Raw genomic sequence first — 15,043 nt, forward strand, 5'->3', positions numbered from 1 at the left:
GCCTGTTTTTACCCCTCCCTGGAAGCTGGCGGTGGCTTCATTGTGCTGTCTGAGGACATCCCTTCATTCACAGCCGCTGGTTTCCAGCTGTGCTCTTTCCAGCTCTTTCCTTTTGGCTCCAGAGCAGCCTGAAGGGCCCTTCTGGCAGGAGAGGGTGACAGTGAGAGGGTGACTTTGAGCACCTCAATGCATTTTGTTCTCATGGGTTAATAGAGGATCAGTCTGTTTTGTCCTTTGGAATATTAAGGAAGCCTCCAGAGGGGATGAAGCCTCCAGAAGGGCAGAGCTGTGCCTCTCTTTGCCAATGTTTATGAATTGTAAGAGTTCCACCTCATCACCTAATCCTCCAGGAAGCAATTTTTCTTCTCCTGATGAGGGCACATCCAGCCAGTGTACAAGAAATAAAGTGCTCAGCTTTCCTGTATCTGCACAGAGAGGCCCAGAAAAGGAGGCTCCACCTGCAAAATCCTGCAGGAAAGCCTTGAGGAAATGCCGGCATCTTCAGTATTCTGGTGCTGAACTTCCCACCAGGGCGAGTGCTCAGGTGATAACTCTTTGCTTTTGATCTATTGGATTTTGCAGTGTCTTTGGTATGTTGATGAGACTGCAATATCCCATAATAGATGGCTGTTTCTAGCAAGAGCTCTGCTATAATTGTATTTATGAGCAGAATACTTATAGAGGCCTTCAGGGAGCTTCAAGTGTAAAAACATTCCTATAACAACATATAGACAGCCAACAGCCAAGCAATTAATTTCTGGGCTGAGAGTGGTGTTGGGGGCTCTGTCCTGTTTTAGAACATTCTTTAAAGCTGCAGAGGCTCTGCTGGAGGCCATGGGGAGCTGGACACGCGCTCCTTCCTTTGTGCTTTGTGTGCCTAAAATTGGCTTGGAATAAAGTTCACAAAAGCTAAAGGAGACCACTTAAGTTCTGGTGTGTTCTGGGGGAACCACAGATTTTTGTCACAGAATATCCTAGAAGGGATCCACCAGGATCCTCCAGCCCAGCCCCTGGCCCTGCCTAGACACCCCAACAATCCCACCCTGGGCATCCCTGGGAGCGGTGACCAAACGCTGCTGAGTCGGTGGAGTTTATGCAGTAACAACCCTCCCTCCCAGCTTGTCCTCCCAAGGGAAGAGGCAGGCACAGACCTCTGAGGTACCAGAATGGGAAGCGGGATCAGTTTTCCACACCTGATCCTGACTTGCTGGGCACCCTCATCTCTGTTTTCCTCTTTTCTCTTTCCCTCCTCCTCCCCAGTCTCAGAGGCCCAGGTGATGCCATCATGCTGTAGGTCTGGTCATGGCTCCACGTCAATAAAGTCCAAAAAAACCTACATCCCTTGACAGGATCTCAGTGCCTGTGTTTGTCACTGCTTTGGCTGAAATTACCTTAATAATGGGATATTCACATGATGCCAATCCCCCATAGAGTGGCATTAATCAGCCTTGTTCTCCAGGGGAAGAAATTATATTGCTGTTAAAGATCACTTATTTACAATTTCTGATTAGTAGGGTGAGAGGAAAGGAGATTGTTTTCATCATTTTATGAAAAAAAAAAACCAAAAACCAACAGGCTTTTCAAATAATTATGAAGTTTTAAATTAAAACTGTTGAGGAAAGTTTCCATTCTGTGGATAAACTCTGTCTTGGAAAATGGCAAGGTCTTAGCAAGTGGCAAAGGGCCTCAAAAATGCCCCTAGTAGGATTAAAAATATATTCTGTTTTTACAATATGGACAGTTCCAGTATTATAAAACAAAATGTATTAAGAATTGATTTGTATCCTCCAAACTTGGAAGGGGTTCAAGCTGGCAAGGACAGGCTCTCGAGCTGCACAGCCCCTCCCAGAGCAGTCATGCAGAGCTGAGCCTAAGCCTCTCACTCTGGGTGTTAAACTCAAGACTTTCTTGTGCCCTCCTGGTTTCTCACACAGCCCTGCCTGTGTCAGGATCGGCTGGGGGGAAGAAGGCACAGAAATAGAAAGGGCTGGTTTAGGGCGTGGGGCTGAGCTGCTCATCCACAGAGAGAGAGAATTGAAGGTACCTGACCCCAGGTGGGCACCTGAACCATACGTGAGGCTTTTCTCAGCCCTATTTGGGGAAAATGTGTCTTTAATAACCCCAGGTTTCTGGGTTCAGCTGGCCACCTGCAGCTGCCAGGATGAATTTTCCTGTTCTCCTCTTTAAGGGCGGGTGTTTCTCCTCATCTCAGTGCACCAGGATCACTGCAGTGCTTGGGGCGAGCTGTGCCCTGCAGCAGCTCTGTCTTGGAGTCCCACCACAGAGTTTATCTCTGAGTCTGGCCCCTGGCAGAGCTGTCCTGTTTACCCAGGATATGCTTTGCAAACCCATTTTGTGTTCTCATTGTGTGATAAAGAGACACAAAACATTCTTAGGGATGCTGGGAGAAACAGGAAGTGAAAGTTGAGGAGAGAACAGCTGCTGCCGGTGCTCGCACTTCCTTTGGACTCCTGGTCCCTCTTTGCTGGCCCAGTGACCCTGGTGGGATGTGGTGAGCCCAGCTTCTCCCCAGTAGATGGAATCCCATGGGATTGGAGCTCCCACCTGGATCTGCAGAGCCCTGGAGCTGTGAGTGCTGACCTGAACCTGAGACTGGCGGCATGACTGAGTTGGGAGGCAGGGCTCTAAAAGGCCAAAAAGGTTGGAAAGGGGATCTCTGGAAGCCAAGAAGGTTGAAAGCTGCTCCCTAAAGCAGAAGGCCATGCTGCCTGCCCAGGGAGGGCACTGCAGGAGGGGGTGCGGGGAATCTGGGGCACTGAGGGGGATGGCTGTGCTGGCAGGGGCAGAGAGGGGGAACAGGGCGTGGAAGGGACCTGAAATGCCAGCTGGCCTTTGGCATTTCCCTGAGTTTTGTGGCATTTCAGAAGCAGGAGTGGCAGAATGGCTCAGACTGGAAGGTGGTATGGAAGCAGTGATGTCCAAAGCCCAGGCTGGTTACAGATGCTGGGGAGACGGGACAGCGGGTGCCTTCACACCTAGGATAGTAGCTTCCAACCTTGTGGAATAAAGGCTATAAATTTATTTATTTGCTTATTTAAGGTAATAGCGCATCTTGCAAAGTTTCACTGAGCCCACAGCAGGTACTGGTGCTGAGCAGGGCTTGCCAAGAGCCAGCAGGGGCTGGGTTTGCTGCCCAGTGGAGGAGAAATGGAGTGGAGGAAAAGCTGATCAGCCACACATGAGGTGAGGTTTGGGCAGCCAAAGACATGGAATGAGACATCACCAAGGGTGAGAGGGAAGTTGGCTGAACTGGGAACTCACAGCTGAGCTCCAGTGCTGAAGGAAGCCTGGGTGGGACAGGGGAAGGAGAATGGGTAACACCCAGGTGTCGGGAAGGGCAAAGCGCAGCTGGAAGATGGTGTAAAGGACAATAAGAAGAGCTTCCACCAGTGTGACAGCAGCAAAAATAGGTAATAAGGAGATTGGGTTTGCTGCTGAATGAGAGGAGGGTGGCTCAGTGGGCGTGGAAGGACTCCCTGTTCTCTTTTCGTCTTCTCCACTGACATCTCTCAGACCTTTGGGATAAGGGAAAATGTTCAAAGAGAAAAACTGCAGTAGTGCAGGAGGGCTGGGACAGGGATCTCTCAGGAAATCTGATCCCTTTGGGTTCCTGGGAGAAAAGAGGATTCAACTGAGGGGTGTCTTCCAGGAAATAAAGATGTTGGTCATGGGGCTGGTGCTTGTCTGACAGCCCGCGAGAGGCTGAGGGAATTTGCTTATTCAGCCTGGGGAAGGGAAGAGTGAACCTAAATACCATCCTGCCAGTACTTATAAGGAGGTTTTGAGAAGACAGAAACAGAATCTTTACTGAGAAATTTGGTGGGAAAATGAGAGACTGTGGTTAATGACTGAAGTAAAGGAGGTTTTGGCAGAATACAAGAAATACATGTAAAGAGACTAAAATGTTGGAATAGAGCCCCAAGCAGATCATGGGATCTCCTTGGAGGATGACAAGCCCCAGCTGGACAGACCTGAGCAGCCTGGTCTGATACAGGATTTGGGTCTGGAGATGATGTCCTCTCCTGCTGAGTCTCTCTGTGAGACAGCTCACAGTGATCAGGGCAGTCTTTGTGTCTCTGGTCGAAGGTTTAAAAGTGAGCCCTGCTGTGGGGCTGCTCTGTGCCCCTTCTTTGGTGCATCTGGCTCTGGCCTGGGTCACAGACACCCTGGGAGCCCCGTGCTGGGAGCACAGCCCCGTGCAAGGCTCTGCCCTATGTTTGCTGTGGGTGCTGGCACAGCTGAGGAAAGTGCAGGCTGTGGAGGTCACTGGATCTGCAGTCTCACTTCCCTTGCCAGCACAAGCAGAGCCTTGCACATACTTTGGAAAAGCTTCTCCTCCTTGTGCCTCTCTGAGGTGGCCCCTTGGAAATGGAGCTGCTGTCCTTGCTGTCCTTCTCTCCTCCTGGGTGTTGGCCCAGCCATTGACTTGAATTATGAGTTTGTCCCCAGGAAAATGACCATCACTCTCCCAGAGCTGAGGATTTTGGCACACCTGTGTCAGTGCAGCTGTGCCAGGCTGTCTTCAGACCCTGGAGGGAGCCCACACCCATTTGGCTCATCCAGAGGCGATTTGTACCTTCTGGGTACAGCCTTCTGGGGTTGGTTTGTGGTGCTGGTGCTGTGGTGCTGGAAGTTCACAGCTTGATGGGGCTTTTTGTGGGATGCTGCTCCAGGGCAGTCTGGGCAGACACTGCCGAACCAGAATACAGGGGGACATCCCTGTGTGTCACTGCTGCTCCCATCCTCACCTCCCAGCTGCCCATGGGGAATCTGTGACACACGAGGGGGCCCCTGCACATCTCCAGGATGCTGCAGAGCCTGATACCCACAGAGAGCCCCTGCAGGGACCGGGCAGTCGGGGGGGCTTCATGAAGGGGCTCACTGAGCTGCTCCTGCCTCCTCCTTGGGGGGCTGCTCGGAGGGCGCAGAGCTGCTTCCACTGGAAACTGCCACTAATTGGACCTTTTTAAGAATTTACTTCTGTTTCACAATAAAGCTGGAGCATTTATTTTCTCCCAGCCAAGGCATTAATTACCTACACAAATGGGCTGTGCTGCCAGGGGAACAGCAGAGCTGGGGCTGTCGATTCCACGACCTCAGTGCAGCCCTTCCCGCTGGCTCTGCGGGAAAAGCAGCCGCCCCTGCAGCCCTGGACAGCTCCACCTGCACATTCTGCTCCTCCCTCAGAGGATTCAAGCTTTGGGATTTCCCATTTCTTCCAGGAAAGCGCTGGGATGCCAGGGTATGCCTTGGCAAACAATATGTACTGTTTGTTAGTAAGAACTGATCACCTGATGGAAGCAAGATGCCCAAAGGTTGAAAGTATTTAATGGTGATGGAAACCCCCAGCTATCCCTGCAGGATATCCTGCTGTCCTGGGTGAATTCCCTGTGGATAGTTTGTCTCAGGGGCTCTCATTCAGCAATACCACACTTCTATATCTGGTGGAGATGTTGAAGTTTTGACACTGTTATTTTTGCAGAGATTTCTTACTGTTGGGTAAAACTACACAATGCCAGTGCCTGAGCTTGGGAGACCTGTGGGATTTGAGACACAGACACAGGACTGGAGCATTGTACCAGAAAAACAGGTCTTCATGGAATCGTGGAATGGTTTGGTTTGGGAGGAACCTTAAAGCCCATCTTGTCCTACCCCCTGCCATGGGCACTCCCACTGTCCCAGGCTGCTCCAAGCCCCATCCAGCCTGGCCTTGGACACTGCCAGGGATCCAGGGGCAGCCACAGCTGCTCTGGGCACCCTGTGCCAGGGCCTGCCCACTCTCACAGGGAACTATTTCTCTCCTATTTATTTTGAAGATGCTGAAGACGTTGTCCTGTCACTCTCTACCTGAGTAAAATGCTGCTCTCACCCTTTTTCATAAGCCCCTTTAGGCCCTGGCAGGGGCTCTGAGCTCTCCCTGGAGCCTTCTGTTCTCTGGGTGAGCACCCCCAGCCCTCCCAGCCTGGCTCCAGAGCAGAGGGGCTCCAGCCCTGGGAGCATCTCTGTGACCTCATCTGGACTCTCTCCAGCAGTTCCATGTGTTTCCATGTGCTGAGGATTCCAGACCTGGACACAGCCCTGCAGGTTGGGTCTCAAGAGCATCTTCCCTTTGGCTGATATTCCTTCCCAACTGTCCATGGCATTGTGGTGAAGCAAAAGGTGAGTGTGGCTGTGGCTGAGCAGCCATGGAGTGACCAGATGGTTTTGCTGGGAGGGGTTTGGCGCTCTCTGTTCCTGCATCATGAAAACTGTGCCTGTTCTGTTTACTGCAAGAATCTGAGCTGAGTCTGCAGCAGCTTCTGGGGCCAAAGGCTCCCCCCGTGCAGTCTGGGCTGGGGGATCCCTGTGCCTGTGGAGTGGGGTAAGGGAGCAGAGCTTTGTCTTCTTGCTGTAGGAAGCTGTTGCATCACAAACTCTCCATTGACCTGGTTACATGGTTCAGTGACTGGAATGGCACAACTTCACTTCACAGAATGATGGAATGTCCTGAGCTGAGATGGAATATCCTGGCCCTGCCCAGACCCCCCAACAATCCCACCCAGGCCATCCCTGGCAGCGCTGTCCAAAGGCTCCTGGAGCTCTGGCAGCCTCGGGGCCGTGCCCATTCCCTGGGGAGCCTGGGCAGTGCCAGCACCCTCTGGGGGAAGAACCTTTCCTGATCTGCAGCCTGAGCCTGCCCTGGCCCAGCTCCAGCTGGGATGCAATGGCCCTTCCCCAAGGAAGAGCTTCCCCCCGCACAAACACTCAGCAAAGCCTCTGCTTGCCTTCCCAGAGGAGCCTGGTGTCCCTTGAGACCTGGAACACTCCAGCAGAGCAAAGACATCCAGGACAGAGGTGACAGAGCCCTATGAACTCCCCAGGCCACATTAAGTGACAGGACTCAGGCTCTGGGCAGGGGGTTGTGGCATAGGCTGCTCTCCTTCATCCCCCATCCCATTTCCCACCTTCCACTGCTCACAGAGCTGCCTCCTGCTCTGCAGCCAGGAGTGGAGCCATGGGTGCTCCACTGGATCCCAGACTGCAGCCCCTGGCCGTGCCTGCTCATGCTGGGGCAGGAGGGGAGGAGAATTCCTCCAGTGACACTCACACAGGAGCAGCTGTAGGAGGGACGCTCCAAGCCTGGTTTCCAATTAGGAGCAGAGCCGTGGTACCTGCCTGGATGTGACAGGATAATGCACCTGCTAAACATTACAAGAGGCTTCCAAGATTCAATGTGACACCAGCGAAGCAGGGGCTGCAGTTTAGTCAACACTCCATCAGTTAAAAGTCTATATTTCCAATTATCTGCGGACAGTTTGCCTTCAAGGATAATTGGCTTCCCACAGCTCCTGGAACAGATGTCAGGGAGCTCCTTCTCCTCCAGCGAGGAAAACCTGGAATGGTTTGTAGCGTGCACTACAGGTGTTAGTGTCAGGGATTTGGGGACTGTCCTGGGGCACAGTTTGCAGGGGCAGCAGCCCCTAAAACCTATGGGACGGTTACCCCATCCTGCTGCTGAAGTGTGGGACTTGGGGGCCCACACTGTGACACAGACCTGGCACAGTGCCCCTGCCCTGGGGACACTGCCAGGAGGCTTTTTCATTTGGTCAGTTGTCCCCTTGGCGCAAGAGGTGACATCCTGGCAGGACGATTTGCCACCCACGGAGGGCTGGGAGAAGAAGAGGATGTTTTATTTGAAAATGGGTATTTACGGAGCTGCCCCTAACAGGCCTCCTGTGCCCATGGCTGGGGCAGCCCTCAGGCTACCAGGAGACAAACCCAGCCCCACGGGCTCTGCTTACCCCTCCCCAGCTCCAGGGTGCTCCCAGGGACACCCAGCACGTGTCACCCCTTCACAGCCCAGGCAGAATTGGTGCAGGAAGCGGGAAATCACAGTAGGACCGTAGGAAAATCCCAAACACCAGTAAGGAACTGAAGCATAAGAATTTCCTTGCAAAATTTAAATATCGGAGTGGGAAATTGGGTTTTTATCACAACAGACTGCTGCTGTGTCTAATGGGAATTGTCATTTCCCACTCCAGGCCCTTCTCTATGGATAAGATTTGTTGGCTGATCTCCAGCAGCTTCCAGGAGCCACTGGACCTCTTCTCTAGACCGTGTAGGGGCAGCCAGTGTATCTGTGGTCTCTGGAAGTGGTGAGAGATGTAAACCTTCTCCAACGTGATTTCCAAAAAAGCCCAAAGTGGAGGGAAGGCTGAAGGCAGCCCAGGAAGCCTCTTGTGAAGTGCTTCAACTCCATTTCTGAATTACATATTTTGATATACAGTTCCTAGATTTTGTTTTTAAGATGAAAAGTGAGCAGCTTCCATGGGAAAAGAGTATTCCCTGGTGAAAAAATGCACAACCCTTTCTTTTTTTTCCCTTTGGGAGTAAATGGTGAAGGTTTTGGGATTTTTTTTTCTAACCACAAACTGTCATTTATACTGTGATGTCTGAGACTGCTCCTCCACAACAGCTGGAGAAGGATCATTTCTGGATGTGAGGGCTTTCCCAGATGGTGTTGGGAAGCCTGTGGTGCCCCTGGGAAGGGGAATGCTGCAGTGTGGGCTGAGAGGGCTGTGGGAATTCTGGGCGACAGTGAAGGCTCCTGAGCTGCAGGAGCTGCTGTGGCCGTAGGAAGGTTGACACGAAAGGCACGGGGCACAAGGAGGAGTGCAGGCTGCGCGTCCACAGAGTGCTGGAGAATGGCTAAACACGGCCTTTATTCCAAGGAATTACCAGCTCCTTAGTGAACCATCTCCCATCACATCCTTCCCCCCAGGCACAGGGGTGTGGCACAGCACAGTGTCTGTGACTGCCACCCCCCAGAGATGCTGGGCTGGCCTTTCCTGAAGCACCTTGGAAGAAGGAGCTGCCTCAGGCTCCAAACCCACCCATTCTTGGTGGTGCTTCCCAGAAGGGGGATGTGGGATAATGATCTGAGCCGAGGTGAGTGCCATCACAGCTGTGCAGGCACAGCAGGAACAGGGACAGGCACCCCTGTGCTTCCTGAGCTTCTCCTTCTCGCTGGCCCAGGCTGGCCCCCAGCTGGCCCCTGAGCTGCTGCTGTGCCCGAAGTTTGGTGTGGGAGAGACTGCTCTCCTCTGCAGTTTGAGCGTGCCCTGCCTTCAGCAGCTCTGTCCCTGCTCTGGCTGATGCTGACTGCTAATGAGCCACTAATTGGCTCCGTGTCAGCCCAGGGGCCTGGGGCTGAAGTTCCCAGAGAAGAGGCAGCACTCTGGGCTCTGGCCATGCCCTACAGCAAACCGGAGACCAAGATTATTTCCTGTGTGTGGCTTCCTTCTGACCAAATGTCTCCCACCAGTGGGAACAGCCCTTGGGTGGGAACAGCTCAAGGGCTTCACCCAAAGATCCGCCTCTGGGGAAATCCTTCACCAGCACGCACTGGGCCGGGGCTATGGCATCTCTGCCCTCATTTCTCATATAACTCATGGGATGCTTTGGGTGGGAATGGACCTTAAAGCCCATCCAGTGCCACCCCTGCCACGGGCACGGACACCTTCCACTGTCCCAGGCTGCTCCAAGCTCCATCCAGCCTGGCCTTGGACACTGCCAGGGATCCAGGGGCAGCCACAGCTGCTCTGGGCACCCTGTGCCAGGGCCTCCCCACCCTCCCAGGGAACAATTCCTGCCCAATATCCCATCCAGCCCTGCCCTCTGGCACTGGGAAGCTGGGAAGCCATTCCCTGTGTCCTGTCCCTCCAGCCCTTGTCCCCAGTCCCTCTCCAGCTCTCCTGGAGCCCCTTTAGGCCCTGGAAGGGGCTCTGAGCTCTCCCTGGAGCCTTCTGTTCTCCAGGTGAGCACCCCCAGCCCTCCCAGCCTGGCTCCAGAGCAGAGGGGCTCCAGCCCTTGGAGCATCATTCCCTCCCCTGTGCACACAGGAACTGCATGGTGTGGATGCCCTGACTCAGAGCAGCAGCTGTCTAGGAGCTTCTGTTTGCAGATTATTCACAACTGATTTTTTGCTTCCATCTGCCTGTCTGTACCATCTGGGATGATCTCCATTCCTGCAGGATACCAGCGAGGTTCCCGGGCCTAGCTTTCACTCTGATCCATCAGCAGCAATCCCAGGATCATTAGGAGCAGCTTGCCTGCTCAGGCAGTTTGGCTCCCCAGCACGCAGACACCACACACTATTACCCTGTAAAGTGGAGATGGATGTGCAGTGACTGCACAGAGTGTGCCCAGCCTGCTTCCCATGTGCTCTGCCCCTGGCAATCCCATCCTGCCCATCCTGTGGCTTTTGTCTGCTCTCTCAGAGCAGTGGTGTGGAATTTAAAGTCTTTTCTCTCTCAGCAAAGGGGCTCTTGCAAAACCAGACTTTCTGTTCCCATCCTTTGCCCATTTTTACACCTGGAAAGTAAAAATTAACCAAGCAATGTCTTTGGATGTGTAATCAAACTGTCCCTTGCATGGGGTCATGTGATCAGATAAACCCAAGTGTTTCTATAAGGAATCTATAAAATAATCCTGATGTGCAACCCAGTGCAGCCCAGACTGGGAAATGAAAAACCACCATTAAAAAACAGAGGGAAGCACTTTGTGGCTGAATTTTCCTATTTTGGGAATGAGAGCCTGAGCTAAGCTTCCCCTTTCAAATATGGGAAATCTTTATTTGTGCTGAACAAAGCTGAGCAGGCTCTGCTCGCCTGCGAATTGAAAGTTGTCTGTGGGCAGGAGTTATGCACAAAACTGATAATTACCAGAGCCAGGATTCCTAATCATGGAAAATGAAAGCTGTGTTGGAGTAAAGCACTTCAATACGTGGATGCTTTTAACCATTTCTTTGCTGTCCCCATTCCCCAGTCTTGCCCCGTAAGCTCTGAGGAGGGAAGAGCAGACCCTAAAACCCCTAAAGAGCCCTGCGGAGTCCCCCAGCTCTCTTCTGCAGGGGGCATGAGGGTCTAGAAACTGGGGCTCATGTGAGCTGTGGGTGTCACATGCAGCTTTGGAGCTGCTGCAGCTGTGCCTGCCCAGATTTGCCCCTAGGCTCTCTGCAGGTGTGTCTGGAGCTGCTCACCTGGCCACTGCCTGCCAGCTTCCCTCGCCCAGGGGCAGCTCCAGCTCCTTCCCGAGGATGGGAGGGAATTCTGGCTCTAGGGCAGATGTGGGGCAGTGGCAGAGGGCAGGGATGGATGGGATATTGGGCAGGAATTGTTCCCTGGGAGGGTGGGCAGGCCCTGGCACAGGGTGCCCAGAGCAGCTGTGGCTGCCCCTGGATCCCTGGCAGTGTCCAAGGCCAGGCTGGACACTGGGGCTTGGAGCAGCCTGGGACAGTGGAAAGTGTCCGTGCCCATGGCAGGGGTGGCACTGGATGAGCTTTAAGGTCTCCTCCAACCCAAACCATTCCATGATTCCATGATGATGATGATGATGTGGAATTTGCAGTCACTTCCATGAGCTTCAGGACTCCAGGTGAGAAACGTTGACCTTGAGGACAACACAACCGAGCTGCATCCAGCTTTATGCAAATTTATTTAGGCTTCATCAGTTTTGCTTCTAATTCCTCAAGTCCTGGCCTTCCTGGGGTTGTGCTTATGTCACTGGAAGATTCTTTCTGGTGGATGTAACTAAAAAAGATTTTTTTTTGGAAATGAGAATAAAAGATTGAGCCAAGTTGCTAATATTGGTACTGACCTGTAGATGAAAGCAACACCATTCCCTAAGTCTTAATTATGCTTGGAAAGGGCCAGGTTTGCTCATTTTTCACAAATCTGATGGATATTGACTTCAATGTTTCTACTGGCATGATATAAAATAAAAACAACTCTGATGTTAATTGCCGCTTAGTCAATCAAAATGCTGTGATTTTGGGAAATAAAATTCAGGAAGTAGCTCAGATTGTTCCATAGTATTTTGGAGTGCTAAAGACAGCCTCTGGCAAATGTGGAGGGAAAGAGGCTCCAGGCTGAGCGTGGGCTGGACTTGGAAATGCCACTGACAGTGGCCTCGTCTGGCTGGGCTGGCAGGGGAGGTACAAGGGGCTCATTAGACATTTACAATTAACTGCCACCATCCCCACTGCTCCAGTCAGTGTCAGCACCTGGGGACTGTCGGGGCTCCTTTGGAAAAACCACGGATATTTCTGTTTTTCCTGTTCAGTTGCAGCTGACCTCAAATTGCCTTCCTTTCCCTGTGTTGAGAGTCCCCAGTGCCCAAACACAACAAAAACCACAGCAAGGGTCCATTCACAGTTCATTCCTGCCCTGAGCTGGGCAAACAACTCAGGTTTTGCATTTCTTCGACCAGGCAAGCCATAGTATTGGGTTGAGAAGAGGATTTCACCAGAACATACCAGGGACTGTTTAATCTGAGTGGTGTCAGGGCATTTTTGTAACAGTTTTTCGAAAGCACTTAAAAATGAAAGGGCGGAAGTGAAGGAAAAAAAAACCCAACAAAACCTGCTGTACAGAAGAATTGCAAAATTTTGGATCTTGGGGGCATTTTAAAAACTTCATCTTTTGACTGGAGCAGTTTGACAGCTTTGCAAAGTGTTTACACTGATAGTTCCATTTTCTGAGAGGAAAAAATTGTCCTCAGCCAAAATAAGTAACAGATCTGTAGCTGTGTCACAGATGGATCTGGTACAGCTGATGCTCCGAGGTTCTCCTGTTTGCAGTGGCTTTTGTCACTGGGTGATGGATTGGGCTGATGTTTCCCATATCAACCATCTCAGGCTCCGAGTGTCTGTGTGTTCCTTCTGAGAGTTCCATAAAAAACCCACTTCAGCTGCTCTGAAAATGGGGTCAGGGGATGAAGAAGTGGAGCAGCCCTGGAAGAAGGATTTGGGGTGCTGGTGGGTGAGGGCTGGACCTGCCCTGGCCCTGAAACCCCCTGTGCCCCGGGCTGAGCCCCCAGTGTGGGCAGCAGGGGAGGGGGGATTCTGCCCCTCTGCCCCACCTGCAGAGCTGCCCCAGCCCTGGGGCCCAGCACAGGAGGGACCTGGAGCTGCTGGAGAGAGTCCAGAGGAGGACATGGAGATGCTCCCAGGGCTGGAGCCCCTCTGCTCTGGAGCCAGGCTGGGAGAGCTGGGGGTGCTCACCTGGAGAACAGAAGGCTCCAGGGAGAGCTCAGAGCCCCTGCCAGGGCCTAAAGGGGCTCCAGGAGAGCTGGAGAGGGACTGGGGACAAGGGATGGAGGGACAGGACACAGGGAATGGCTTCCCACTGCCAGAGGGCAGGGATGGATGGGATATTGGGCAGGAATTGTTCCCTGGGAGGGTGGGCAGGCCCTGGCACAGGGTGCCCAGAGCAGCTGTGGCTATCCCTGGATCCCTGGCAGTGTCCAAGGTCAGGCTGGACAGGGCTTGGAGCAGCCTGGGACAGTGGAAGGTATCCCTGCCCTCAGCAGGGGGTGGCACTGGATGAGCTTTAAGGTCCCTCTCAACTGAAACCATTCCATGGTTCTGTGATTCCATGATGAAAGAATTCCTATGCATGCTGCCATTGTTAGGAGCACCCCATGGTACATGGGGGTAATCGGGGGCACCAGGGAACCCAATAACTTTGGATGACCCTGTGGAAACTCAGTTTGCTTTACTCTCAAGGGAAATTCTTGAAAAATCTCATTATAAACAGAGTAGGATTTTTCCGGTGTCCACAAGCAAAACTCCCTGAAAACCTCTCCCGTTCCTCTGAGGGGAGGAACACACACAAAGCACGGGGTTTTCCTCCTCTCTTTCCTCACAGGGTGCTGTGGGGTCAGCGTGTGTCTGTCCCCAGTTTGTCCCCTGCCAGCTCCAGCCTGGCTGCTGCAGGGCTCTGCCTGCTGAGGGCTGATGCTCAGCATGCCCTGGGTGCTCTCTCAGCCCCTCGTGTGCAGTGCTGGAGACAAAACCTTCCGGGCTGAACTGATGCCAAGTCTCTCTCCCTTTGCTGTCCCTTGCAGTCAGAGCTGTCCCTTCCAGGGCCATGTCCCTGCTCGCTGCGAGGCTGTTGCAGAGCAGGAAGGGCTTAGCACTGTGGGCTTGGCTGCCCTGCCGACTGTGTGGTTTTAATGCTGCTCAGCATGAGGAAAGTTCATCCCTGCTCTTCCTGGGACAGCTACGTGGCTGCCCCATCTCCCCAGAGCAGTGGTGGAGTCCCTGTCCCTGGCATTGTCCAAATGAGCAGTAGACGTGACACTCCACAATGTGGTCAGTGGGCACAAAGGTGTTCTGGTGGATTTGATCACCTTGGAGGTCTTTTCCAACCGTCAGGATTCTGTGATAGTGCCTTAATGAAGTCCACAGGGACCGTGGACCCCAGGAGAGTCCTCATGGGATGAGAGATGGCACTGCAGCCTGCACAGGATCCTGGAGCAAGGGATTCATCCTGGAGCTGGAGAATTGTCCTGGAGCAGGGAATTTGTCCTGGAGCCAGGAATTTATTATCACAGAATTATCACAGAATGTGTAGGTTGGAAGAGACCTTCAAAATCATTGAGTCCAACCCAGCCCTAACACCTCAACTAGGTCATGGTATCAAGTGCCACATCCAGTCTCTTTTTAAACACATCCAGGAATGGTGACTCCACCACCTCCCCGGGCAGACCAGTCCAGTATTTAATCACTCTTTCTGTGAAAAACTTCTTCCTAATATCCAACCTATATTTCCCTTGACGCAGCTTGAGATTGTGTCCTCTCGTTCTGTCAGTTGCTGCCTGGAGAAAGAGACCAACCCCCAGCTGTCTACAACTACTCTTCAGGAAGTTGTAGAGAGTGAAAAGGTCACCTCTGAGTCTCCTTTTCTCCTGGCTAAACAACCCCAGCTCCCTCAGTCATTCTCCATATGGCTTGTTTTCCAAGTTCTTCACCAACTTTGTTGCCCTTCTCTGGACACGTTCAAGCATGTCAACGTCCTTCCTAAACTGAGGGGACCAGAACTGGACACAACACTCAAGGTATGGCCTCACCAGTGCCAAGTACAGGGGAAGAATGACCTCCCTGCTTCTGCTGGCCAAACCATTCCTGATCCAGGCCAGGAGCCATTGGCCCTCTTGGCCACCTGGGCACACTGTTGGCTCATGTTCAGCCGGCTGTTGA

The sequence above is a fragment of the Chamaea fasciata genome, unplaced genomic scaffold, assembly GCF_029207755.1.
Source record: "Chamaea fasciata isolate MVZ Bird 193981 ecotype frontalis unplaced genomic scaffold, bChaFas1.0.hap1 SCAF_18, whole genome shotgun sequence".
Taxonomy (NCBI): Eukaryota; Metazoa; Chordata; class Aves; order Passeriformes; family Sylviidae; genus Chamaea; species Chamaea fasciata.